This window comes from Bos mutus, chromosome 19, assembly GCF_027580195.1.
Source record: "Bos mutus isolate GX-2022 chromosome 19, NWIPB_WYAK_1.1, whole genome shotgun sequence".
NCBI classification, from domain to species: Eukaryota; Metazoa; Chordata; class Mammalia; order Artiodactyla; family Bovidae; genus Bos; species Bos mutus.
In genome coordinates, this window is record NC_091635.1 from 62,424,131 (window position 1) to 62,441,015 (window position 16,885).

Consider the following 16,885-nt stretch of genomic DNA (forward strand, 5'->3'; position numbering starts at 1 on the left):
CAGTAATTCTCTTAGCTGCAGTGAGACATAATGTATTTAGTACTGTGTCATCCAATGAACTCTGTGTCACAGTACTCTAGGTTTGAGGAAAGGAAACGATATTCTGAAAAAAGTAATTTCCTTGGTACACATTTGCCAATAGAGAACTGTCTTAATGTTACCAGAAGTACCAGGAAAATCTTAGAGAATTTTTCCCACTTGCTTATGTATGAGGAAGACATTTTCTTCTAAAGATATGTTTTTTGATTATTTAAGATCTCCATCTTTAATGAAACACAAATCCCATTGGGAGATATTTTATGTTATCCAACTTAATAATTTATCTCCCCAAACTCAGCTTTAAATTGTTAGGTAAGAGTAGATTGCAAAGTGTTGGTCCACATGGTCTTCATAGCAGCACTGTTAAGCTAAAGCCGGGTTCTGGATGAATGAAATACAACCCAAGGGGTTTTTCCATCCCAGAAGACAAGGATGTAGCTGAGGGAACATTAAAATGAATAGGAATATAAGGAGGTGACTAAAACAATTCTATATATGCCATATGTGTGACAACGAAGTAAATAATGTTGGTAAAACTCTTTTGTAATGCAAATGTATCAGTTTTTTTTTTATTTTAGTGAGAAATTATTAACAATTAGTTATGTGGTTTGATCTTTGTCTCAAAAATATCCCCATAAAGTACTGTATTCGATACTTTAATATTTGTGTGATTTGACTTCCCTAATGGCTCAGCGGTAAAGAATCTGCCTACCAATGAAGGAGACACTGGTTTGATACCTGGGAGAAGATCCTCTGGAGAAGAAAAAGGCAATCCACTTAGGTATTCTTGCTTGGGAAATCCCAGGGACAGAGTAGCCTGTTGGGCTACAGTCCACGGGGCCACAAAAGAGTCAGACTTGACTTAGTGACAAAAGTAATGAACAACAATTGGGATTATCACACCAAGAATGGGAATAACAATTAAAAATCAACAAAATTTTTCACTAGGTATAATTTCCCCCAAATTAAAAATGGACTAGTTAAATGAATTTTAACTTGCTGAATTTCCTAGTTTTAAAGAAAATAAGGTAGATAAGAGCAAGAAACAAATAAAAGGAGCAATCAGAAAAAGGAACACAAACATCTGTGACTGTTTCTGTTTTGTAAAATTGTTGTCTTGTACCGTACTCTAGATTTCACATCTAAGTGTTATCTTATAGTATTTAACTTTCTCTATCTGACTTGCTTCTCTCAATATGAACATCTTTGGGTCCACCATGGACCTATGCTTCAAAAGGCATTATTTCTCTGTCAGATAAATATATGGTTTTCAAATATTTTCTTCAATCTTTATATATATATATATATATATATATATATATATATTTGTATATATATATATATATATATATATATATATATTCCTGGTAGCTCAGATGGTAAAGAATCTACCTGCCACACAGTAGACCCTGGTTCAATTCCTGGGTGGGAAGATCCCCTGAAGAAGGGAATGGCTACCCACTCCAGTATTCTTGCTTGGACAATCCCACGGACAGAGGGGCCTGGTGGGCTACAGTTCATTGTATCACAGAGAGTCAGACATGTCTGAGTGACTAAGCACAGCACAACACACTTAAAATTTGTTTTTCTCTGATTTATTTTCCCACTCACTTCCTGTTATCTCTTACTTCATAAAACTGTATTTCAAACCTAAATGACTTAAAATGATGGAAATTGATTCATTATCTTGTTTAATTTCTCATGTTAACTGAGGATACATGAAATATTCATGGAAAGATGGGTCAGGTTGCAAGGTCTTTCATAACTGCACAAGATGTAAATGACTAGCAAAATGGACTCAAAATTCTCCCCTTCCCAGTCCATGTTTTCTCAGAACTTGTCAAATCTGTTATTCAGATGATTTTTCAGACTTTCTGTACTATAGGTCATGACTTTCAGATACTATCTTCTTAAAGGCTAGACTCAGAAGTGACTTACAATATTTCTGACCATTTTTATTCATCAAAGTAGGCAGAGTATGGAAAAAATTCAAAGGAAACATAAAGAGGTACTGTATCTCTAAAGAAGATATGTGAAAAGTGTGTACAATCTGCTTTATTCTTCCCAAACTATCATTAATTCATTGTAGAACTCTGTTAATATCTAATTACTGTTTTGCTTATTAATAGTTTTTCAATGCTATTATTATTAAATCTGTGAGCAGGTGTGTAGTCTCGTCTTAATTTTGTTATATATATATATATATATATATATATACACACACACACACACAAACAAAGTGCCTTTATGAAGCACTTCTTAAATAGCATACATATAGAGGGAGAGTGAGGTCATTATGAAAAGAAGATTAGTTCTGAGACCTCATGAAGGAACTATGTATTACCAGATAGCAAGATGGTAGACCAAGCTTTAGGAGTATGGAGAATTTCACTGGTCTCTGTTCAGGATGATTTGACATCATGAAAATGCAAATTCTGGTGTTTACTTTGCAAAGACCTAATATAGATAACAAACAAACAAGATATTTAAAGCAAAAGACTGGAACTCTGCTGAAGAAGAAAATTCATCACCGTGCACAATGTTTTAAATGAGTCATCTTTGTAGGTGTGTGTGTGTTAGTTGCTCAGTCGTTTCCAGTTCTTTGAGCCCACTAGGCTCCTCTGTCCATGGAATTCTCCAGGCAAGAATACTGGAGTGTGTGGCCATCCCAATCTCCAGGGGATCTTTCTAACCCAGGGATTGAACCCTGATCTCCTGCATTGCAAGCAGATTCTTTACCATCTGAGCCATCAGGTAAGGCCATATATGGGCTCTATCTATAGAAAAGTCCCCAAAGCACATACATTTCTATTCCTTGTACATCATTTTCCACTTTAGTAGAAATATTTAATGATAAATACCTAGAAAGCATTATCTTTTCAAATCCTAATGCTACAGAGTTTAGAAAATACAAAATAAACATTTCTCTAATTCCTGAGACTGTAAATGTAGTAGAGTGATTCTAAAATGAATAAATAAATGTAACTCAGAAAAATGTGCACTGTTTAGAGGATGTGAAGGGGTCATAAAATCAATTATATATCTCTGGATAAGTGGTTGGAAGACAGGAATAAAAGTAGTTTGGTGATGAAGGAAATATTGCCTTGAAAGGAAATATTGACAAGAATGACATGGCATCATTTTTTCAAACTAGATTAAGAGTAGAAACAGCCCAGTGTTTCTGAACAATAGATCAATAGACTGAACAATAGATCAATAATATGTATTATATTTGTAAAATGAAATATTGTTAGATCATTTAATGAAACAGGATTTTGACACATATACAACATGGATGAGCCTTGATAAGATTTTACTGAAGAAAAAGTGTCTAATAGAAAACACACTTATACACACACACACACACACACACACACACATTGCATAATTCTGTTTATGTGCAAGGCCAAGAATAGGAAACCACACAGAATCAGAATGCAGATTAGTGGTCACAGGGCAGAGGAAGTGAGGGGAGATTAGTGAGATTAGTAATTAGGAGGTTAATAAAAGCTAATAAGGTGGGTTTCTTATTGGACTGATGAAACTATTCTGGAGGTGGATAGTGGTGATAACTGAAAAACCTTGTCAACATAGTAAAAACAAAACAAAATAAAAATTGTATACATTAAAAGGGTGAATTTTATGTATTTGTAATGAATATGCATTATGCAGTCCTGTCCAACTCTTTGCAATCCCAGGGACTGCATAGCCCACCAGGCTATTCTGTCTATGACATTCTCCAGCAAGAATACTGGGGTGGGCTGCCATGCACTCCTTCAGGGAATCTTCCTAATCTAGGGGTTGAACCCACATCTGTTATGTCCTCTGCCTTGGCAGGTGGGTTCTTTACCACTGCTGCCACCTGAGACCCCATATGCATTTTATTTCAATATAAAATAAAATACAATTGGAATATAATTCCTAAATGAGGTATGAAGGAAAATGTTTCAAAAACACAATGAATAATCTAGAAGAGTTGGAAATAATGAAGGAGAGATCTTTTTGAGAGTCAGTAGGTTTCCTTTTTGACTAGAGAAGGAGGAGATAGTTTCAGGGTTACTGTGAAACACACCATGCAAGCAATCTTCAGTTTCCTTCCTACCATAGCTCAGTTTGGTGACAACAGTGAAGCATACAAATTCAGCCTTTACTAAGTTGTTTCTGAATCCACAGGGGCATATAAAGAACTGAAAATATAATTAATAAAGTGTTTGTCTAACACAAAGCCTAAGGACAATACCACAGGGATTTAAGCTCCTGTGTATCTGGTAAAAATAAAAGGCTGTCTGACTACTGCTCAGCTACACAAGACCTGCTCATCTCAGTTAGGTTTCCAGGTCCTAACTTTGAGAATATGGGAGAAAATACTTAAATGTTAAGGGAAAAAAGAAGAAAAAAGTTTATAAGTGAAACATTTTATGCATGAATACTCATCGAAACCTTCATTTAAGAGTTAGAAATAATATTTTTTATTAGAATTGAAATAATCTGTCTGAACTTGTTATTAACCACACTATAACAATCCATTTATTTTATTATGTTCTTGGTTCACAGGAAAGTCTTCTTTTATCATTGGACAAATGCATACATATACATACATATACTTCTTTTATCATTAGACAAATGTATACATATATTTAAGATATGTTTTCTTTGGTCTGTTTTATTGAAGAAAAAACAGTGTGCGAACCCAATAAAAATTTTTAAAAATCCATAAATTCATCTCCATGTGAACCACATTCTATATTTTTGTTGTTTAGTCGCTAAGTCATATCTGACTCTGCCAGTCTACTCTGTCCATAAAATGTCTCTGAAGCCTACAGGTCTACTCTGTCCATAAAATTTCCCAGGCAAGAATACTAGAGTGGGTATTTCCTTCTGCAGGAGATCTTCCAGACCCAGGAATCAAACCAAGATCTCCTGAATTAACAGGCAGATACGTTACTACTGAGCCAACAGGGAAGCCCATATGCCATATTTACTTAGTTCTAAAGAAAAACTCCATAACTTATATTCTATTCCTGTAAACATTAAAATATATATGCATGCACATATATAAATACACATATATAACAGAAAGAGAAATCTATGTATTTTATAAATATTTATTTTTCTTCATTGCATTTCCATTTTATAATATAAATAGCCATTTAAACTCTAAAGTGATGCAAATGTTTAAAAATATGTCCTTTTCACTTCCATTTAGTTATTTTCTTCCAACAGTCAAGATATTCAGCCTTTAACAAATACCATTCCTCAAAGAGATAATGGACATTATGGGAAAGCAATAATAAATTTCTAGACAAGAGGTTAATAAAACTTATATATCCCCAAATACCAAACACAAGATAAACTAAAATCAGTAACATAATTATTTATTATTATGATTATTATTCATTCAGTGGACTAAAAAATTGCACAAGATTAGAGTTGCAAAAATTTATAATATAAATTTATTTATTTTAATTGGAGGTTAATTACAATATCATATTGGTTTTGCCTTAGATTTTGGGCAATATGAGGACTGCAACATGGGAAATAGCACCCCATAGAGTTCTGAGAAACTGTTTGGAGAGATTAGGGGAGAAGATAGTATATATATGATTTTGGAAAGGGAGAGTACAAGCAATTAAACACATATTGTTTTATAGAAAGTTTCTGCTGATCTCATGAAGATTCTGCTAGCCAGGAGAAACAATCTTCATCATGAAGGATGTTAGTGCCTTTCTAGATATGAGGAGATACAAGAATTGGGCTCGTAAAATCAGCTCCTGAGAATATCTAACTATCCAAAGGCCTGTCCTGCCAGTTTTGTCCTGGCCACAGAGTGCTTCATTTCTTCTCTTCACCCTGAACACCTCCAGGAGGTGTTGGAGGTCAGCAGCTGCAGTAGCACATGATTTAATCCTTCTAGAGAAAGATTGCAAGCAATCAAGGCAAGGGCCAATTTGTGGTTGACAATTCATGCACTCACTGTTTCTGAAACTAGGTCAGACACATTTAAGCCAATTATGATTTTTTAGGAAACATAGACATTGTGATTATTTTTTTCATCCAAGTAAATGTGTTCAAGCATCGGGAATGCTTAGTCCTATGTCTAACAGTTTGGTCTCTCTAATACTGGTGTCTCTTCCAAAGTATTTTAAAGAGGTAGAGGGAGTTAAATTTAGTAAATTTACTCCTTGAGATAAGGAGAGCAACGCTCAGAGAAGAGCTTGTAGAAAGTAACTTACCTCATGTGAATGACATCTAGATTTATGTAAAACTTTCTCAAAGATGTATCCTATAAAATTTTTATTGCTGCATAATAGATAACCTGCCTCTTGAGAAACCTATATGCAAGTGAGGAAGCAGCAGTTAGAACTGGGTATGGAACAACAGACTGGTTCCAAATAGGAAAAGCAGTACATCAAGGCTGTATATTGTCACCCTGCTTATTTAACTTATATGCAGAGTACATCATGAGAAACACTGGGCTGGAAGAAGCACAAGTTGGAATCAAGATTTCCAGGAGAAATATCAATAATCTCAGATATGCAGATGACACCACCCTTATGGCAGAAAGTGAAGAGGAACTAAAAAGCCTCTTGATGGAAGTGAAAGTGGAGAGTGAAAAAGTTGGCTTAAAACTCAACATTCAGAAAACGAAGATCATGGCATCTGGTCCCATCACTTCCTGGCAAATAGATGGGGAAACAGTGGAAACAGTGGCTGACTTAATTTGGGGGGTTCCAAAATCACTGCAGATGGTGATTGAAGCCATGAAATTAAAAGATGCTTACTCCTTGGAAGGAAAGTTATGACCAACCTAGATAGCATATTCAAAAGCAGAGACATTACTTTGCCAACAAAGGTCCGTCTAGTCAAGGCTATGGTTTTTCCTGTGGTCATGTATGGATGTGAGAGTTGGACTGTGATGAAGGCTGAGTGCTGAAGAATTGATGATTTTGAACTGTGGTGTTGGAGAAGACTCTTTAGAGTCCCTTGGACTGCAAGGAGATCCAACCAGTCCATTCTGAAGGAGACCAGCCCTGGGATTTCTTTGGAAGGAAAGATGCTAAAGCTAAAACTCCCAGTACTTTGGCCACCTCATGCAAAGAGTTGACTCATTGGAAAAGACTCTGATGCTGGGAGGGATAGGGGGCAGGAGCAGAAGGGGACAACAGAGGATGACATGGCTGGATGACATCACTGACTTGATGGACGTGAGTCTGAGTGAACTCCGGGAGTTGGTGATGGACAGGGAGGCCTGGAGTGCTGTAATTCATGGAGTTCAAAATGGTTGGACACAACTGAGAAACTGAATTGAACTGAATAGAAAACTATCCCTCCTTAAACGTGTATACTCATGATCTGTATAATTTTCTAAGTATAAAAAAGACAATTAAAGAGAGAAACTTTGTTCTGTTTTATATAATTTTGAAGATGTGCAGAAGCAGTATGCATCCATGTTTTATTTTCTTGATCATTTTCTCAAAAGTTTACCTGAGGTCAAGAAGAATGGATACAGGAACTGCTCTTCTGTGACTGAATTCACTTTGTTTGTGGTAACACTGAGAACAAAGTGATCCTATTTACCATATTCCTACTTGTTTATCTCATGAGTCTTCTGGCAAATCTTGGAATGATAACTCTGATTAGGATGGATCCCCAGCTGCACACACCCATGTAATTTTGCCTCAGCCCCCTTTCCTTCTGTGACCTCTGCTATTCCACAGCAATCATGCTCAAGATGCTGGTATACCAATTTGCCAAGAACAAGTCAATCTCCTTCAGTGGCTGTACTCTGCAGTTCTTTGTCTTCTGTATCTGTCCATACTCTGAGTCTTTGTTGCTGGCAGTGATGGCCTATGACCAGTACAAGGCCATCAGCAACCCCTTGTTCCATGTGGTCAGCATATCCAGCAGGGTGTGCTCCCTGCTCATGGCTGGGGTTTACCTGGTGGGGATGACAGATGCTCTGATACACACAACATTAGCATTCCACTTATGTTTCTGTGGGTCAAATGAGATTAACCATTTTTCATGTGATTTACCTCCACTTTTTTTCCTTTCTTGCTCAGGTGCACAGGTCAGTGAGTCAGTGATATTCATTGGTTTTGGTTTTATTGAACTGAGTACTATTTCAGGAGTCCTTGTCTCTTATTTTTATATCATCCTTTCAGTCTTGATCCACTCTGCTGAAGGGAGATTCAAAACTTTTTCCACCTACACCTTCCACTTTACTGCTGTGGCGATTTTCCAGGGAACTGTGTTCTTTTTGTATTTCAGGCCAAGTTCATCCTAATTTTCTAGATCAAGAAAAAATGACCTCATTGTTTTACACTCTTGTGATTTCCACGTTAAATCCTCTGATATGTAGCCTATGGAACAAGGATGTAAAAGAGTCCTTAGTAAAATTGAAAGCTAAACTATATTTTAAATATTTGTAATATGCATATGTGAACAAAATCACACACATATAGTAATTGTGTAATTAAAATTATGTGGCATGACACATGAGAAACAATTTTCTCAAGTTCCTAAGTGAATAATTATTTGTATTAAACTCCACTGTTAAGACTGGAGGAGGAAATGGCAACCCACTCCAGTGTTCTTGCCTGGAGAATCCCCAGAGAGAGAGGAGCCTGGTGGGCCACAATCCATGGAGTCTCAAAGAGTCAGACATGACTGAGTGACTAAGCACAGCACCGCTGTTAAGAAATAGTGCAGTTTTCTTCAGATTTCATGCTTAGTGTGTGGGCAGGATTTAAATATGGCACTTACTGTTTTTGAAAACCTTTTGACTTTTCTACTTATGCTAATTTTTTCTTTATTTGTCATTCAAACATTATTTCAGTCTCACTAAAACATTATGCAGTGTCTTAAAGATTTTGTCTTAAAGTAAATCAAAGATTTACTGAGCAATCTTTCAGAATTCAGGTTTTTATAATTTATAGTACATCTTATAGATTCTATACTAATGAATTTAACCTGGTACTAGTATTAAACATTAATGAACTAAGCAGTTTAGCAATAAATGAGCCACAAAATTATAATGGGATAAAAATTTGAGGGCATTTGTGAGACATTATGCCATGTTAGGAAAAGTTCTCCTTGTGGAAAAAGCTACAAATTTATAAATTTTTTATTTTATATAAAAGATGTATAGTTTTCTATTCCTACCATATTTTATCAATTCACCAAACTCTTTTAGAAACTGTTGCTCATAAAAGGCAGCCTAACTGAAAATATTGTCTTAAAATTAAAGTCTAAGACAAACAGGGCATCAGTGGATTGACAGGTATTGTGTAGTAAATAAACATGTAATCTAGTTAATTTGTCTCCATTCAAATGACAGATGTATATTACAGCATCTAATGACTGATTTGACCTACATATTGGTCCATTTTATTGGATCTAATAAATGTGATATGAAAAAAAAGAAAAAAATAAGCCCATTAAATGGAAGTTAAAAATAGTATTATAGCAGATAACATTTGATTAATAATAGGCTTCTTCATCTAGAATTGGATAACTTAAAGTAGAACTGAGTTTGTTTTAGGAAATTCACAATTCAAATCCAAGTTGTGACAATGGCATGGAAATACACTTATTACATGAAAATTCTTGAAATTTCACAAAAATAGAGAACACTATATCAAAAGACTCTGATGTATTCTAGACTGTCTACTTCAGTCCTCATCACTAACTTACCTTCTTTCCATAGCACATTCCTATTACACATCACCAATGACTGATGGAAAATATATGTAATGTCAGTTGTTACTTCTCATCTTTCATTTCTAATTTTATTGACTTGAGTCTTCTCTTTGCTTCTCTTGATGAGTCTGACTGAATGTTTATCAACTTCATATTATCAAAGAACCAGCTTTTAGTTTCACTGACCTGTGTTATTATTTTCTTTTTATAAATTTTATAATAATAAAATATTATATATTTTAAATTAATTTTATTAATTTAATTAAATAATTAATTTAATTATGTATTTTTATATTTATTTAATTTTATTATATTTAAATTATTTAATTTATATTTGTATTTTATATATATTTAATTTATATTTAATTTAAATTAAATTAATTATTTAATTTAATTTATTATATATTAATATATATAATATATTCTAATTTATATAAATATAAATTAATAAATTAATTAAATAAAATTTAAATTAAATATATAATAAAATTATATATATATAAACTATAAAAATTTTATAATAATAAAATATTATTATATTTTTCATTTATTTATGCTCTGGTTTTTATGGTTTTTTTTTTTTTTTCTTTCTTTAGTTTTATTTATTTATTTATTTTTTCTCACTTTCACTTTATTTTTTAAATTTAAATTTATTTTAATTGAAGGCTAATTACTTTACAGTATTGTATTGGTTCTGCCACACATCAACTTTGATTCCTTCTATTAACTTTGGGTTTTGTTTATTCTTTCTCTAGTCGCTTTAGTGTAACGTAAGGTTGTTTATTTGTGATTTTTCTTGTTTCCTGAGGTAAGACTGTATTGCAATAAGCTTCCTTCTTAGAACCGTTTTTGCTGAGAACCTTAGGTTTGGGATTGTCATGTTTTGCTTGTCATTTGTCTCTAGGTATTTTTTGATTTCCTCTTTGTTTTCTTCAGTGATCCATTGGTTGTTTAGTCCCATATTGTTTAGCCTCCATATGTTTGTATTTTTTACAGCTTTATCTTGTAATGGATTTCTCATATTGTTGTTGGAAACAGATGCTTGTTATTATTTCAATTTTTAAAAATTTACCAAGGCTTGGTTTGTGATCCATGATATGATCTACTGTGGAAAATGTTCCATGTTTACTTGAGATGAAAGTATATTCTGCTTCTTTCAGATGAAATGTCCTACAAATATCAAATCTAATGTGTCGTTTAAGACTTGGTTTACTTATTAATTTTCTGCCTGGGTGATCTGTCCATTGGTGTAATTTGAGTGTTAAAGTTCCCCACTGTTGTTGTGTTACTGCCTATTTCCCCTTTTATAGATATTAGCACTTGCCTTATATATTGACGTGTTCCTGTGTTGGGTGCATATATATTTACAATTGTTGTGTCTTCTTCATGGACTGATACCTTGGTCATTGTGTATTGTCTTTCTTTGTCTCTTTAAACATCCTTTATTTTAAAGTCTATCTTGTCTGATATGAATGTTGCTTTTCCAGCTTTCTTTTGATTTTCATTTGCATGGAATATCTTTTTACATCCCGTCATTTTCAGTCTGTTTGTGTCTCTAGGTCTGAAGTGGGTTTCTTTGTATATATTTTCTTGATGAGACTTAATTTGTTCAAATTCTTTGTTCAATTTTTATTAGGTTGTTTGTTGTCTTACTGTCTGTGGGGATTCTTCATATACTTTGGCCACAAGTTCTTTGTCATATCTATATCTATATGGTTTCCAAACATTTTCCCTCAGTCTTTAAATATATATGCATTTATATATATATTCAAAAGCTTGCTTCTCTAATTTATTTTTGCACACTGTTCCACTTATCTCTTGCTACATTAACTGCATTTCATAACTAGATAACTTAGGAGAATGACCACTGACCATGAGTGCTCAGTCATGTCTGACTCTTTGCGACCCCATGGATGGTAACCTGCCAGGCTCCCCTCCCCAAGAAATTTTCCAGTCAAGAATACTGGAGTGGGTTGCCATTTCCTACTCCAGGGGATCTTCCCAACCCAGGGATCGAACTCCTAAACATCTCCTGCTAGACAGTCAGATTCTTTTCTACTGAGCCACCTGGAAAACCCTTGAATATACATGCATTTATATATATTCAAAAGCTTGTTTCTCTGATTTATTTTTTCACACTGTTCTAGTTATCTCTTCCTACATAAACTGTATTTCAAAACTAAATAACTTAAGAGAATGACCACCGACTTCTTATTTTGTTCTTTCTCATATTTACTGAGATCGCATGAAATGTTCAGTGGAAAGGTGGGCTAGGTTGCAAGTTCTTTAATAATTGACACTAGATGAGAATGTCTGGAAAGATGGACCCAAACTCTCCCCTTTCAGTTCATGTAATCTCAGAATGTGCCACATTGTAAAATCAGATGGCTAGTTGGAATTTCTACACAGTAATTCATGGCTTTCACATACTGTCTTCTTCAAGATGAGACCCAGAAGTGACTTACAATATTTCTGCTAATTTTGTTTGTCAAAACAGATGAAGTATGGCAAAAACTCAAAGAAGGATAAATATGCAATGCATACAATATAGATAAACCTTGAAAATATTTCAGTGAAGACAAGAAGGCTGATGAAAAGAATAACAACAACAACAACAAAAAAAACCAAGCAAACTAACAAACAAACAAAAAAGTATGTTGCATAATTCTGTTTTAAAGGAGGCAAAGAATTTGAAAGCACAAAGAATCAGAAAGTAGATTAGTAGTTACCAGGGCTCAGGGAGAAATGAACGGAAAGTGACAGCTAATAAAAAAGGATTTCTTATCATAGTGATGAAAATGTTATGGAAGTAAATACTGGTGATAACCTAAGAACCTTAATAATATAGTAAAAACAAAGAACTGTATACATTAGAAGGGTGAATTCTATAATGTACACATTGCATTTCAGTAAAAAAAAAAAACAAACATGTGTGTGTGGTAATATCTTTAAATGAGATGTGAAGGAGACTCTAAAACACTATGAATGAATATAAGGAAATGGAAATAATGAAGGGAGGATCTTTTTGAGTTTCAGTAGGTTTACTCTTTAACTAAAGAAGGACAAAACCATTTCAGGATAACTGTGAAGCACATAACATGAAAAAAAACAAACCAGTTTTCTTTTTACCATAGATCAGTTTGATGACAGTAGTAAAGTATGAAAACTCAGCCTGTGCTAAGTGGCTTATGAATTCTCAGGGGGAAATACAGAAGCAGAAATATAATTAATGAAATGTTTGCATAACATCAAAGCAAAGGGGCAGTAGCACAGGGATTTCAGTCCCAATGTACCTGGTAAAATAAGAGGCCATGTGCTTATTGTTCAACTAGCTAAGACCTGCTCATCTCAGGTAGGTTTCCAGTTCCTAACTTAAAGAATATAGAAGAAAATACTTAACATTTTGAGGGAAAAAATTGTAAATTAACCATTTTGTGCCTGCCTATTCATTAAAATCTGAAATCAATGGCTAGAAATATTTTGATATCAGAATTACAAGAATCTGACATTGTTAATATCCATAATGCAATTGTTTATTTTATTTTGCTCTTTCTTCACAGGAAATATTTACTCTTTTTATCATTGGAAAAATGTATACATGAATTTAAAGTATGTTTTGCTTTATTAAAATAGAGTAGGTACCACAATAAAAATAGAAACATGTACAAATTCATCTCCATGTGAACTACATGCCATGTTTACTTAGTTCTGAGGGAAAAAATATCATTGCTTACATTCTATTCTTACAAATATTAACATGTATACACAGACACATATATTACAAAGAGAAAAGTCTATGCATTTTAGAAACATTATTGTTCCTCATCTTATTTCCACTTTAGTAACTAACAGGCCATTTACAATCTAAAATAATGTGAATTATACAATAAATTCTGTTGTTTTCACTTCCTTTTAGCTCTTTTTTTCCCTACTCATTACGAGATTCACCACTCCACAAAGAGGTAATGAGCATTGTGGGAAAGCAAGAATAAATTTCTAGAAAACCAGGTCAATAATATTTAATTCATGTCTCAGCAAATACTAAGTATAACATAAACTAAAGCCAGTAATATAATTATTTTTTATTACTAGTCATTGATATACTCACTGTTTCTGGAACTAAGTCAAATTCTCTGAAACCAAGCATGCTTTTTTGAGAAACATAAAAATTGTTATCATTTTTTGTATCTAAGTGACTATTTTCAGCCCTCATAAATGCTCAGTCCTATGTCTTACAGTCTGGGTCTCTCTAACACTGCTGTCTCTTCTAGGTTTTTCTCAAGAGGTAAAGAGTTAAATTTCTCTAAATCTACTCCCTGGGATGAAGAAACTAACACTCAGAGAAGAGCTTGTAGAAAGTAACAAACCTCATGAATGACATCTAGATTTATATCCAATTTCTCAAAGGTCTTTCTCAGGTACTTTTTTATTATTGCAGAATAGAGAGCCATGTCTCTTTAAAGGGTGGGTGCATGACTGAACAGTTTTCTGAGTATAAAAAGACACTTAACAGAAAAAAAATTTTTGTCTTATGACATTTTGTAGATGCTAAATCGTGTTACACATGCAAGTATCATTTTCTTGATTATTTTCTCCAAAACTTTGCACAAGAAAAAAAGAAGAATGGACACAGAGAATTGCTCCTTCTTAACTGAATTCATTTTCTTGGAATTACTGATAACACCGAGACCAAAGTGATTCTGTTTACCATATTTCTCCTTGTTTATTTCATTACTCTTCTGGCAAATCTTGGAATGATAACCCTGATCAGAGTGGATCCCCAGCTGCACACACCCAGGTACTTTTTCCTCAGTCACCTCTCCTTCAGTGACCTCAGCATTTCCACAGCAGTTGGCCCAAAGATGATGGTGGACCTATTTGCTAAGAACAAATCAACTCCCTTCTATGGCTGCGCTCTGCAACTTTTGGTTCTCTATACCTTTGCAGATTCTGAGTGTCTCCTGCTGGGCAGTTATGGCCTATGACTGGTACAAGGCCATCAGCAGCCCTTTGCTCTATGTGGTCAGCATTATTTAATTTATATTTGTATATTTATATATATTTAATTTATATTTAATTTAAATTAAATTAATTATTTAATTTAATTTATTATATATTAATATATATTATATATATATAATTTATATAAATATAAATTAATAAATTAATTAAATAAAATTTAAATTAAATATATAATAAAATTATATATATATAAACTATAAAAATTTTATAATAATAAAATATTATTATATTTTCATTTATTTATGCTCTGGTTTTTATGGTTTTTTTTTTCCTCTTTCTTTAGTTTTATTTATTTATTTATTTTTTCTCACTTTCACTTTATTTTTTAAATTTAAATTTATTTTAATTGAAGGCTAATTACTTTACAGTATTGTATTGGTTCTGCCACACATCAACTTTGATTCCTTCTATTAACTTCGGGTTTTGTTTATTCTTTCTCTAGTCACTTTAGGTGTAATGTAAGGTTATTTATTTGTGACTTTTCTTGTTTCCTGAGGTAAGACTGTATTGCAATTAGCTTCCTTCTTAGAACTGCTTTTGCTGAATACCTTAGGTTTTGGATTGTCATGTTTTTGTTGTCATTTGTCTCTAGGTATTTTTTGATTTCTTCATTTTCTTCAGTCATTCATTGGTTGTTTAGTCACATATTGTTTTGCCTCCATATGTTTGTGCTTTTTACAGCTTTATCTTATAATGGAGTTCTCATATTGTTGTTGGAAACAGATGCTTGTTATTAATTCAATTTTTAAAAATTTACCAAGGCTTGGCTTGTGATCCATGATATGATCTATTGTGGAAAATGTTCCATGTTTATTTGAGATGAAAGTATATTCTGCTTCTCTCAGATGAAATGTCCTACAAATATCAAATCTAATGTGTCATTTAAGACTTGGTTTACTTATTAATTTTCTGCCTGGGTGATCTGCCTGGGTAGGTATAATTTGAGTGTTAAAGTTCCCCACTATTGTTGTGTTACTGTCTATTTCCCCTTTTATAGATATTAGCACTTGCCTTATATATTGAAGTGTTCCTGTATTGGGTGCATATATATTTACAATTGTTATGTCTTCTTCATGGATTGATCCCTTGATTATTGTGTAGTGTCTCTTTTAACATTCTTTATTTTAAAGTCTATCTTGTCTGATATGAATGTTACTTTTCCAGCTTTCTTTTGATTTTCATTTGCATGGAATATCTTCTTACATCCCCTCATTTTCAGTCTGTTTGTGTCTCTAGGTCTGAAGTGGGTTTCTTTGTATATATCTTCTTGATGAGACTTAATTTGTTCAATTCTTTGTTCAATTTTTATTAGGTTGTTTGTTGTCTTACCGTCTGTGAGGATTCTTCATATACTTTGGCTACAAGTTATTTGTCATATCTATATCTATCTATCTATATCTATGTCTATCTATCTATGTATATCTGGTTTTCAAACATTTTTCCTCAAACTTTGAATATATATGCATTTATATAGATATTCAAAAGCTTGCTTCTCTGATATATTTTTGCACACTGTTCTACTTATCTCTTGCTACATAAACTGCATTTCTTAACTAGATAACTTAAGAGAATGACCACTGACCATGAGTGCTCAGTTATGTCTGACTCTTTGCAACCCCATGGATGGTAACCTGCCAGGCTCCTCTGTCCAAGAAATTTTCCAGGCAAGAATACTGGAGTGGGTTGCTATTTCCAACTCCAAGGTATCTTCCCAACCAGGGACCTAACTCACATCCCCTGCTAGACAGTCAGATTCTTTTCTACTGAGCCACCCAGGAAACCCTTGAATATACATGCATTTATATATTCAAAATCTTTTTTCTCTTATTTGTTTTTGCACACTGTTCTAGTTACCTCTCCTTACATAAACTGTATTTCAAAACTAAATAACTTAAGAGAATGACCACTGACTCCTTATTTTGTTCTTTCTCGTATTTACTGAGATAGCATGAAATATTCAGTGGAAAGGTGGGCTAGGTTGCAAATTCTTTAATAATTGACACTAGATGAGAATGTCTAGAAAGATGGATTCAAATTCTCCCCTTTCAGTTCATGTAATCTCAGAACGTACCACATTGTAAAATCAGATGGCTAGTTGGAATTTCTACATGGTAATTCATGG

At 33.4% G+C, this 16,885-nt stretch overlaps 1 pseudogene; it reads left to right on the plus strand.

Annotated features, from left to right (window-relative positions):
* Window positions 1-7,487: 7,487 nt before the first annotated feature.
* LOC102283806 (olfactory receptor 5W2-like) lies at window positions 7,488-8,471 on the plus strand (annotated as a pseudogene).
* The last annotated feature ends 8,414 nt before the right edge of the window (window positions 8,472-16,885 follow it).